The sequence below is a fragment of the Microplitis demolitor genome, chromosome 9 (genome assembly GCF_026212275.2).
Source record: "Microplitis demolitor isolate Queensland-Clemson2020A chromosome 9, iyMicDemo2.1a, whole genome shotgun sequence".
NCBI classification, from domain to species: Eukaryota; Metazoa; Arthropoda; class Insecta; order Hymenoptera; family Braconidae; genus Microplitis; species Microplitis demolitor.
In genome coordinates this window covers 19,270,716-19,282,238 of record NC_068553.1, presented here as the reverse complement: position 1 = coordinate 19,282,238, position 11,523 = coordinate 19,270,716, and the positions used below count along the sequence as shown (strand labels likewise).

Genomic DNA, 11,523 nt, shown 5'->3' with positions numbered 1-11,523 from the left:
TTATTACGTTAATATCAAACTACAAGACGAATCATCAAGACAAATCGTTTGAAATTTAATCTTTTGACTTATTCAAACAAATTTAACCCTTGTAAGATTTAAATTCCAGTCAGAATTTAAAAAACTTTTCTATGTAATTACGAAAGCGTAAATAAATGATTATTTAAATTTTACATTGAATCTTTAAATAGTACTCTGTCTAGAAGCAATTTTTTTACCGCACTGAGAAAAACAAACCATAATTATCAAAATTAAAAAAAAAATTATTCAATTGCTTGACAACTGCACACCAACGGCATTAATTAAGCCAATCGCGCCTGCAAAAACAGCAATCTCTATCTCGCTTTAGGTGATACTTACATGAGAGAGGAGGCGAGATAAAAACTGTTATTTGCGTAAGCGCGAACTTTTAAACTGAAAAAGCCATAGGGTGTTTTGTTTAAAAATTGTATACGTGTTTTTGAAAAAATCGTGCTGCTACTACGCTGCAGTTGCACGGTCTACGGCTGGGCTGTACAGCGCTGTGCATTTTATAATGTACCTATATTAATTATTCTTATTATTTGCGCGGGAAATTCAAATATTTGAACAATGAATGACTTGCACGCAAGGTTCCCAATTACGTTTACTCAAAATGATTCATAACTAAAATCGCTATGAGTGGTAGTGCTACCTAGCGGAAATGGCGAAAAGTAAATGGAACATGAACCGAAATTTCAAATAGGAAATCAACCCAAAATGCGCATGCGCGAAAATTTAAAATTACAAAACGGGTGTCTAATTAAAAGTTCTTTGCATATATAAATCTAAATTTTGTTATATTTATTTGTAGCTATTATTTTTCTTTTACTTACCTGTATTTACGTGTGTAACTTATTCATCATAATTAAATTTACTTTCGTTTTTTAAAAAACGCTTATTACTATTTATAAAATTAAATATTTAATTAAAGATAAAGAAATGGTTTTTAAAAAACAAAAAAAAATGTAATTAGTAGCAATTGAAATAAAAATTTATTATTAACAAAACCAAGTGACTGAGGACAGATTTTTTACATACATACTCTCCTAAATAAGAAAACATGTACAACGTTATCAATGCGCATGCGCGAACATTTAAAAATTTAGGCAATTTATTGATGATAATTTGTTCTCTTTTTTTTATTTCTTTTTTATTTATTACGATTAAATATATGTATGTATATAATAATAATATATGTATGTATATATTATTTAGACATATTTATTTATATAAATATACATTAATAAATAAAATATTATATTTAAAATAAAGGAAAAGCATTTTCTTATTTAAACCAGAATTACTCAATATAAAAGAATTTTAATTAATTAATATAAAAAAAAACTACTAAAAACAATAATCTATTGCTCATGCGCAAATATTTAAAAAAATACAAAAATTTCTCGGAAGGCATTCGGTAGAGATTTTTCATTTCTTTTTATACTATATATTTATAATTTAATTAGTATGAATATTAATATTTGCTTCTTTACTATAATATTCATTTTCTGTACGACAAACATCGTTCAGGAAATAAATACTTTTGTAAAGAAGAAGATGAAAAATATAAATAATATTGAAGAAAAAAGAGAAAATTATAGCATATATTTTTCTTGATTTTCCATAATTTTTTTTTTGTTTATTTGATTGCATTAATGTTTATAATTTTTTTTACTTACCTGTATTTATAAGAATTCTTCTGGTTCGTTTTAATTATATGGATTTTTCACTTTCTTATAAATATACTTAATTCTATTTATAATCTAAATATTTAATTAAAAATAAAGGGAAGGTTATTTTTTTCATTCATAAATGCTCGATTAAAAATAATGAATATTAAAATTTATTATTTAAAAAAAAAAAAAAAGCGGCTGAGGACCGACTTCCTATACTGTGCGCATTCACCTACAATTGTATTTGTTTAGAAATACAATTGTACTGGTCTAAGCTATTTTCTTTTGGAAGAAAGAAAATAGCCCGTTTGGGAAACCTCGACACCGATAAAATACTCCGATAAAAATTCGATAGACCCGGAATCTATCGGTTTAAATCGGAGGTTTTTACCAGTGAAAAAACCCGACCAACACAGTGATCACTCGATTGGTGACCAAAAAAAAGCTAAATAAAAAATACAAATACAAAATAATATACATTACATAATTGACAAAGTAAATACATAAACAAAAAATAGAAATACAAAATATTATACATTACATAATTAACAAAATAAATATATAAAAAAACATACAGAATAAAATTTTATAAATAAAATTTCTTAAAATTAAGACTTAATAATAATAATAATAATATCCGGGCACGGATATCTCAATAAATAAAATCACATTCATTCATCATACACTTAAATTTATAGTAAATTATATTCATACAGACTTAAAAGTAAAAGGGAATGGGAATAAAAAGAGGTAAAATTAAATTAAATAAAAGCAAATCAAACCATGCAGTCAAACCCAAATACGAAAAAACACACTTAAAATTAAAGGGAGGTGGGAAAAAAGGATAAAATTAAATTAAATATAAATAAACCAAACCATGCGATCAGACCCGAATAAAATAAAAAAAAAACAAGCAAGCACATGCTAAGCAATAAAAACATGCCACTCATACTCATTCTTATAAAATAAAAATATAAATTAAATTCTTAAATTATAAATCACTCTTATAGCATCCATCGCACTCATACCTGAACAAAATAATTATTTAAAACTATTTACAATTACACTAAACTTAACTAAATAAATATAAAAAATACAAATTAATAATAAATAATAAAAATAAATAATTAAATTAATTAAATAAATAATTGGTCTTCTTGGTCCTGGTCCTCCTTCTCCTGGTCTCGGTATTCCTTGGCACCCATGGATATCCTCATTCTCGTTGACTGGATCTGAAACTAAAATATATATCCCAATAGATTAAATACAGGGATACATATTAATGAAAAAAATAAAAGATTTGAAAATAAATATCCACCAGAAAAAAAAATTAAAGCAGCGGTGTGTCCTTGGCTCGGCAACACCTTGTCCTCAATGTTTAGCAACATCACTGTCCAAAAAATTATTCTGGTCCTTATAGGCCAGTCATGTCATTAGATTCCATTAGACTCTAGATTAGACACGTCATCAAAGATATAGGAAAAAAATCATCCAAATCATATACCTAAACCTGAAATAAAAAAATTGAAAAGAAAAAAAAAAGAAATTAATCGCCCAATAACGTCAATAAGGTAAGGATTAAGTAAGTCCCCGGAATCTTGAAAAATATGCTAAAAAAAATAAGAAAATAATTATACGCCTAAACCTGAACAAAAAAATAATTTATAAAATTTAAACAATTCATGACGAGGTTCCGTAACCTTGAGAAATCTATTTGAAAAAATCATATTTCTAAACCTAAAAAAAATTCCTAAAAAACAAAAGAAGAAAGATAAAAAATCAACTAATCGGAAAGGGGTTCGCGTATCTAGTTTTTTTTTTTTTTTTTTTTTCTAAATAATAATTAAAATGCTATCAAAACTGAACCATATGTATGCATTAGGCCACCAGCTAATCAATAAATCGAATCCCCGTATTGATCGCACACAAAAGTCACTATAAAATCATACCGTTATGATATCATCAATAAAACCATTGCAGTCAATATTAATATCAATTGTGCAATGTGACCTGCCAGGGCCAATTACACTATCATTATAGAATGATAATGGTATTGATATTAATTATGACAGAAACAATAATATTGATAATACCGATAACAATATGATATTTATAGATTTTCTTCGCGTATGCGACCAATGAGGATCGAAATCGATCAAACCGGAGGGTTATGCGTACCAGTCCAGAAGATCAGCATAGATTAAAAATTGAAATTTAAAAAATTATGAAGTAACTTGACTAATTGCAATAAACTAATTCATTGAAAAAAAACGTGACTCTAAAATCAATGACTCTACTTTTGCAAAAATGACTCTAATCAAAGTGGCTCTACTTTCAAAAAACTACTGACTCTACTTCTAATAAATTGACGTTAAATTAAATGACTCTACTTTTTTAAAAATGACGTTAAATTAAATGACTCTACTTTTATAAAAAATGACGCGAATTAAATGACGATAAAAAAAAGGTGGGGATAAATGAGCATTTACAATAAAATACTTAAAAGAAGTTGAAAATAAAAAAAAAACTCTAAACAAAGTGTCTCTACTTTCAAAAAACTACTGACTCTACTTCTTAAAAATTGACGTTAAATTAAATGACTCTACTTTTTTAAAAATGACGTTAAATTAAATGACTCTACTTTTATAAAAAATGACGCGAATTAAATGACGATAAAAAAAAGGTGGGGATAAATGAGCATTTACAATAAAATACTTAAAAGAAGTTGAAAATAAAAAAAAAACTCTAAACAAAGTGTCTCTACTTTCAAAAAACTACTGACTCTACTTCTTAAAAATTGACGTTAAATTAAATGACTCTACTTTTTTAAAAATGACGTTAAATTAAATGACTCTACTTTTATAAAAAATGACGCGAATTAAATGACGATAAAAAAAAGGTGGGGATAAATGAGCATTTACAATAAAATACTTAAAAGAAGTTGAAAATAAAAAAAAAACTCTAAACAAAGTGTCTCTACTTTCAAAAAACTACTGACTCTACTTCTTAAAAATTGACGTTAAATTAAATGACTCTACTTTTTTAAAAATGACGTTAAATTAAATGACTCTACTTTTATAAAAAATGACGCGAATTAAATGACGATAAAAAAAAGGTGGGGATAAATGAGCATTTACAATAAAATACTTAAAAAAAGTTGAAAATAAAAAAAAAACTCTAAAAAAAGTGGCTCTACTTTCAAAAAACTACTGACTCTACTTCTAATAAATTGACGTTAAATTAAATGACTCTACTTTTTTAAAAATGACGTTAAATTAAATGACTCTACTTTTATAAAAAATGACGCGAATTAAATGACGATAAAAAAAAGGTGGGGATAAATGAGCATTTACAATAAAATACTTAAAAGAAGTTGAAAATAAAAAAAAAACTCTAAACAAAGTGTCTCTACTTTCAAAAAACTACTGACTCTACTTCTTAAAAATTGACGTTAAATTAAATGACTCTACTTTTTTAAAAATGACGTTAAATTAAATGACTCTACTTTTATAAAAAATGACGCGAATTAAATGACGATAAAAAAAAGGTGGGGATAAATGAGCATTTACAATAAAATACTTAAAAAAAGTTGAAAATAAAAAAAAAACTCTAAAAAAAGTGGCTCTACTTTCAAAAAACTACTGACTCTACTTCTAATAAATTGACGTTAAATTAAATGACTCTACTTTTTTAAAAATGACGTTAAATTAAATGACTCTACTTTTATAAAAAATGACGCGAATTAAATGACGATAAAAAAAAGGTGGGGATAAATGAGCATTTACAATGAAATACTTAAAAGAAGTTGAAAATAAAAAAAAAACTCTAAACAAAGTGTCTCTACTTTCAAAAAACTACTGACTCTACTTCTTAAAAATTGACGTTAAATTAAATGACTCTACTTTTTTAAAAATGACGCGAATTAAATGACGATAAAAAAATTAAAAATAAATGAGCATTTACAATAAAATACTTAAAAGAGGTTGAAAATAAAAAAAAAAAAACTCTAAACAAAGTGGCTCTACTTTCAAAAAACTACTAACTCTACTTCTATCAAATTGACGTTAAATTAAATGACTCTACTTTTATAAAAAATGACGCGAGTTAAACGATGATAAAAAAAAGGTGGGGATAAATGAGCATTTACATGAAATTGATTAATTGTAATGGAAACCCCTTTTGATCATATACAAAAGTCACTATAAAATCACATCGTTATGATATCATCAATAAAACCATTGCAGTCAATATTAATATCAATTGTGCAATGTGACCTGCCAGGGCCAATTACACTATCATTATAGAATGATAATGGTATTGATATTAATTATGACAGAAACAATAATATTGATAATACCGATAACAATATGATATTTATAGATTTTCTTCGCGTATACGACCAATGAGGATCGAAATCGATTAAAAATTAAAATTGGAAAAATTATCGCGTAACCTGACAAAATGCCAGGTCTCTATTATTCGGGAAGACGAAAACTGACTCTACTACTGCAAAAATTACTCTAATAAAATATTTAAAAAAAAAAAAATGACTCTACTTTTTTAAAAATGACGCGAATTAAATGACGATAAAAAAATTAAAAATAAATGAGCATTTACAATAAAATACTTAAATGAAGTTAAAAATAAAAAAAAAACTCTAAACAAAGTGTCTCTACTTTCAAAAAACTACTGACTCTATTTCTAAAAAATTGACGTTAAATTAAATGACTCTACTTTTTTAAAAATGACGCGAATTAAATGACGATAAAAAAATTAGGAGTAAATGAGCATTTACATTAAATTAATTAATTAAAGTTAAAAATTCAAAAAACTGGCTCTAATTCAAGTGACTCTACTCTCAGAAAAATACTGATTCTACTTTTATGAAAATTGACGCTAAATTTTATGACTCGACTGTTTAAAAAATAACGCGAATTAAGTAAGGATAAAAAATCTTAAACGTAAATAAGCAGTTGAATAAAATTAATTCATTTAAATAAAAGCTATTGAAAACTGACGCTACTCAAAATGACGCTAATTCTGTAAAAATGACTCTAATGTAAGTGACCGTAAAAAAATGACTTTAATTTGAATTTCTCTAGATTTATGAAATTGAAGTTAATAAAAAAAAATTATTGGGGTGCGAATATATGTGTGATAAAAAAAAAAAAAGTGTAGGTGTGTTTTCTGTCGAAGAATAATAAAAACTACATAATATATTGCCATCAAAACTGAACCGTATGCGTAGCATTAGGCCACCAGCCAATCGATAAATCGAATCCCCGTTTTGATCGCACACAAAAGTCACTATAAAATCACATCGTTACGATATCATCAATAAAACCATTGCAGTCAATATTAATATCAATTGTGCAATGTGACCTGCTAGGGCCACTTACACTATCACTATCTCACTCATAAAGTGGTAATGATATTGTTATTAATTATGACAACAACAATAATAATGATAACACCAGTAACAACATGATAATGATAGATTTTCTTATAGCATGCGACCAATAAGGACCGACATCGATCGAACCGGAGGGTTATGCGTACCAGCCCAGAAGATCAGGATATATATTATAAAAAAAAACTAACAATTAAAGAACGCGACAGCCTGACCTAGTGCCAAGGCTCTTTTATTTACGCGGAAATACTATTTGAATTAAATTAATTAAAAAAAAAAAAAAACCCGATTTTTACAGTGACTCTAATCAAATTAATACTACATGCAAGCAGTGCTAACGAGTAAACTAAATAATCTACGGCTAATTGACACCTGATTGAGTGCCAGTTGTATTTTTTAATTTAAATCTACATTTAATGAATTTAAGAAAAAAAATTGGGGTGTAGATTGGTGTGTGGAGAAAAGTCGCCGTAAGCGAGGTTGTGAGTAACCTCGACTACACGGCGACGTGTGGGGTGAGACTCGATTTCATTAAAGATGAACAGAGTCTCAGAAGGTGGTGTGTAAGTGGGAGTGTAAGAGAGAAAGAAAAAAAAGAGTTGAAGCTAAAGAAAACCCAAAGCAAAATTGATTCTAATTTAAAAACCCCTGGACCAGTAACTTAAATATCTAAAAAAACCGTGACTCTAATACTCGAATTAAAAAAAAAAAAAAAAAGGGTAAAGTGTGTGATGAATGAAAGAGTAAATGAGTGGTGGAGTTACCACTCATTCAGAAGAAAGAGGTGGGATGACTCTAATTTAAAAAAAAAACCCGAATTATTTAATTAATCTACTACCCCGATCAGTCTAGTGACATCAAAACCCCAGTCCTATAATATTCCCCTCCTATAATAACTAACTTATTAACTAACGCAGCAAAAATGACTCTAATTAACTAATTAATTGAAAAATAAAAAATATACACCGCTCTACAGACACTTAAACACTTAAAAAAGAAAAGATTTGATCAGAAAAAATTTTTAATGAATTGAGACCGGCACCCAAATCGCACCCGGGTACTCAAAGGGTGGGACAGAATAATTCATTAAAAATTAAAACTGATCAGGGAAAATTTCTTTTTTCAGCTTTTTATACATTAAAAAAGAAAAAAAATAAATTTTTTTTAATTTTTAATGCATAAAAAAATATTTTATATACGCTGTTATGGTTGGCCACCCATAACAACGTAACAATATTTTTCGCCTTTAAGATCTATAGAGCGGTTCAGACTCTAATTCGCGTGAATTTAATTCTAAATAAATTATAAGAACCAAATGTCCTTATAATCCCTAACACCCATAAACCCCCCCTCCAGCTAAATCACTAGACCAATATCCCATTTCGCGGACAAAACCCAACGCGAATTAATTATTTAAAAAAAAAAAGGGTAAGAGTGGTGGTATAGAAAGAGAAAGAGATGAGTTAGGGAAGGGTTGGTTGACTCTAAAATTAAACGCGTGATTCTACTGAGAGAATACTCTCAACAAAAAACCTATTACTGGTCCACTAATTAATCTAATTACCCCCATTGAAAAATTAAAAACTAAGCAAAAAATAGAAGAGATAGAGAGAGAGAGAGTTGGGTACGCAAAGTGCGTGTGTATGTGTGTGAGATGGGTAAAAAAAAGTTGTGTTGAAATTATCAACAGCAGAAGGCTATTGATAACAAATCAATCTACACCCCAATGTTAAATAAAGAATAAAAATATTATAGTTATTCAATTTATAAGAAATGAAAAAAAAAAAAAAGTTTACTCGGTTAGTACTGCTTGTGATTCTAATGACTCTAATTTAAATGAATTATAATAAAAAAAAAAAAAAAAAAAAAAAAAAAGTTGGCGCTAAATGTGTAAAAATCTAACTTTAATAAAATGTAGGTGACTCTAATTTTAAAAAGCTAATGTGTATTTTTATGTATGTATTCACACCCCAATAATAAATATATTAATTAAATTATTAAATGATTTCGCGAATGTTATTGATTCTACTGATTAATACGTAAAATTAACGTGAAAGACTCGACTTTTATTTAAAAAAACTGAATTTAATGCAAATGACTCGACTTTTAATTTTAAAAAACTGATTTAATTATGAATGACTCGACGTTAATTTAAAAAAAACTAAATTTTAAACAAATGACTCGACTTTTATTTAAAAAAACTGAATTTAATGCAAATGCTCAACTTGAATCTAAAAAAACATAATTATTACAAATGACGCGATTTTAATTGTAAAAAAACTAAATTTAATGCAAATGACTCGAATTTTATTTAAAGAAACTGATTTAATTACGAATGACTCGACGTTAATTAAAAAAAAACTAAATTTTAAGCAAATGACTCGACTTTTATTCAATAAAACTAAATTTCATGTAAATGCTCGGTTTCAATCTGAAGTAAACTAAATTTAATGCAAATGACTCGAATTTTATTTAAAGAAACTGATTTAATTACGAATGACTCGACGTTAATTAAAAAAAACTAAATTTTAAGCAAATGACTCGACTTTTATTCAATAAAACTAAATTTCATGTAAATGCTCGGTTTCAATCTGAAGTAAACTAAATTTAATGCAAATGACTCGAATTTTATTTAAAGAAACTGATTTAATTACGAATGACTCGACGTTAATTAAAAAAAACTAAATTTTAAGAAAATGACTCGACTTTTATTCAATAAAACTAAATTTCATGTAAATGCTCGGTTTCAATCTGAAGTAAACTAAATTTAATGCAAATGACTCGAATTTTATTTAAAGAAACTGATTTAATTACGAATGACTCGACGTTAATTAAAAAAAACTAAATTTTAAGCAAATGACTCGACTTTTATTCAATAAAACTAAATTTCATGTAAATGCTCGGTTTCAATCTGAAGTAAACTAAATTTAATGCAAATGACTCGAATTTTATTTAAAGAAACTGATTTAATTACGAATGACTCGACGTTAATTAAAAAAAACTAAATTTTAAGAAAATGACTCGACTTTTATTCAATAAAACTAAATTTCATGTAAATGCTCGGTTTCAATCTGAAGTAAACTAAATTTAATGCAAATGACTCGAATTTTATTTAAAGAAACTGATTTAATTACGAATGACTCGACGTTAATTAAAAAAAACTAAATTTTAAGAAAATGACTCGACTTTTATTCAATAAAACTAAATTTCATGTAAATGCTCGGTTTCAATCTGAAGTAAACTAAATTTAATGCAAATGACTCGAATTTTATTTAAAGAAACTGATTTAATTACGAATGACTCGACGTTAATTAAAAAAAACTAAATTTAATTTAAATGACTCGACTTATCACGACAGGAATGAATTTAATTAAAAAAAAAAAAAAAAAAAAAAAAAAGATACGGAACCGGAGATAAAAATTAAAAAGTGAAATAAAATAAATAGATAATAATGGAGAAGAGAAAAGAGAGTGACAGATAGTGAAAAACAATAACAAACCTCAACAGGGAAATAACTTTATTTCCCTGCCGAACGATGCCAGATGATCAACTGGTAGGTTGACAACTAGCAGCTCCTTGAGGTAGGTCAGTGTTCTTCAGTCTCGTCCTTCCTTCCAGTCAAGGCGTCAGAAAGAATTTTTCATCGTTGAAATCCATTGGAAATCTATTTAAAAAATATCACTTTTTAATTAAAAAAAAATACTGTTGATTTTTGTATTTTATTATTTAGACGAAAAAATTATAAAAAAAAAAATATGATTTCAACTTGCGAAAACGCCAGTTGAAAAAAAAAAAATTTAATTTTAAAACTACTAGTAATGACTTTAAGAAAAAAAAAAAAATCAACAGTATTTTTTCAAATAGTTGGACACACCGACTACGATGACTACACATCGGATGTCGGGTGCCAACTGACCCTTTTGCCCCTTGACCTGAGCCCTCTCACTTCATCCCCTCTTTCCCCCTCTCACTACTCACCCTGCGCAGTAGACGATTTTACAGTATGAACTTTTTTTCTGCGCAGGTAGAAGGAGATCTCCCCGAACTACCCCCCTATCGCTGCCTACGTGACCTGACCCTCTTCCCCCGTCCCCGCAACCCCCTTGTCCAAAAAAAGCTGATGCAACAATTTTTAAAATGAAATAATTTTATTAATTTTAATAAAATCTTTATGTTTTTTACATTAAAATGCATTGATTTTTATAAATCAATATTAATACAACCCCATTCACTCAAATTCAAATGATTATCATGAATGCAAACACCTTTAAAAGGTGATTAAAAAGTTAAAACTATCAGAAAATGCGCTTCATTTATTATTAAATATAATTATTATGCATCTAGATATTTTATACATATAATAAAATAACTTGCGATCAAGTCTCGAGTCTTATTTCAATCAAAATCTTTTTTTTTTTT

At 27.2% G+C, this 11,523-nt stretch overlaps 1 long non-coding RNA gene across 1 annotated transcript; it reads right to left on the bottom strand.

Moving 5' to 3' along the window:
• Positions 1–1,898: 1,898 nt before the first annotated feature.
• On the bottom strand, positions 1,899–10,996 carry LOC128668585 (uncharacterized). Its single transcript, XR_008404218.1, has 3 exons — positions 10,604–10,996; positions 3,013–3,204; positions 1,899–2,932 (listed from the first exon to the last, which is right to left on the bottom strand). It is a non-coding gene; the product is annotated as an uncharacterized LOC128668585 (long non-coding RNA).
• Positions 10,997–11,523: the final 527 nt, after the last annotated feature.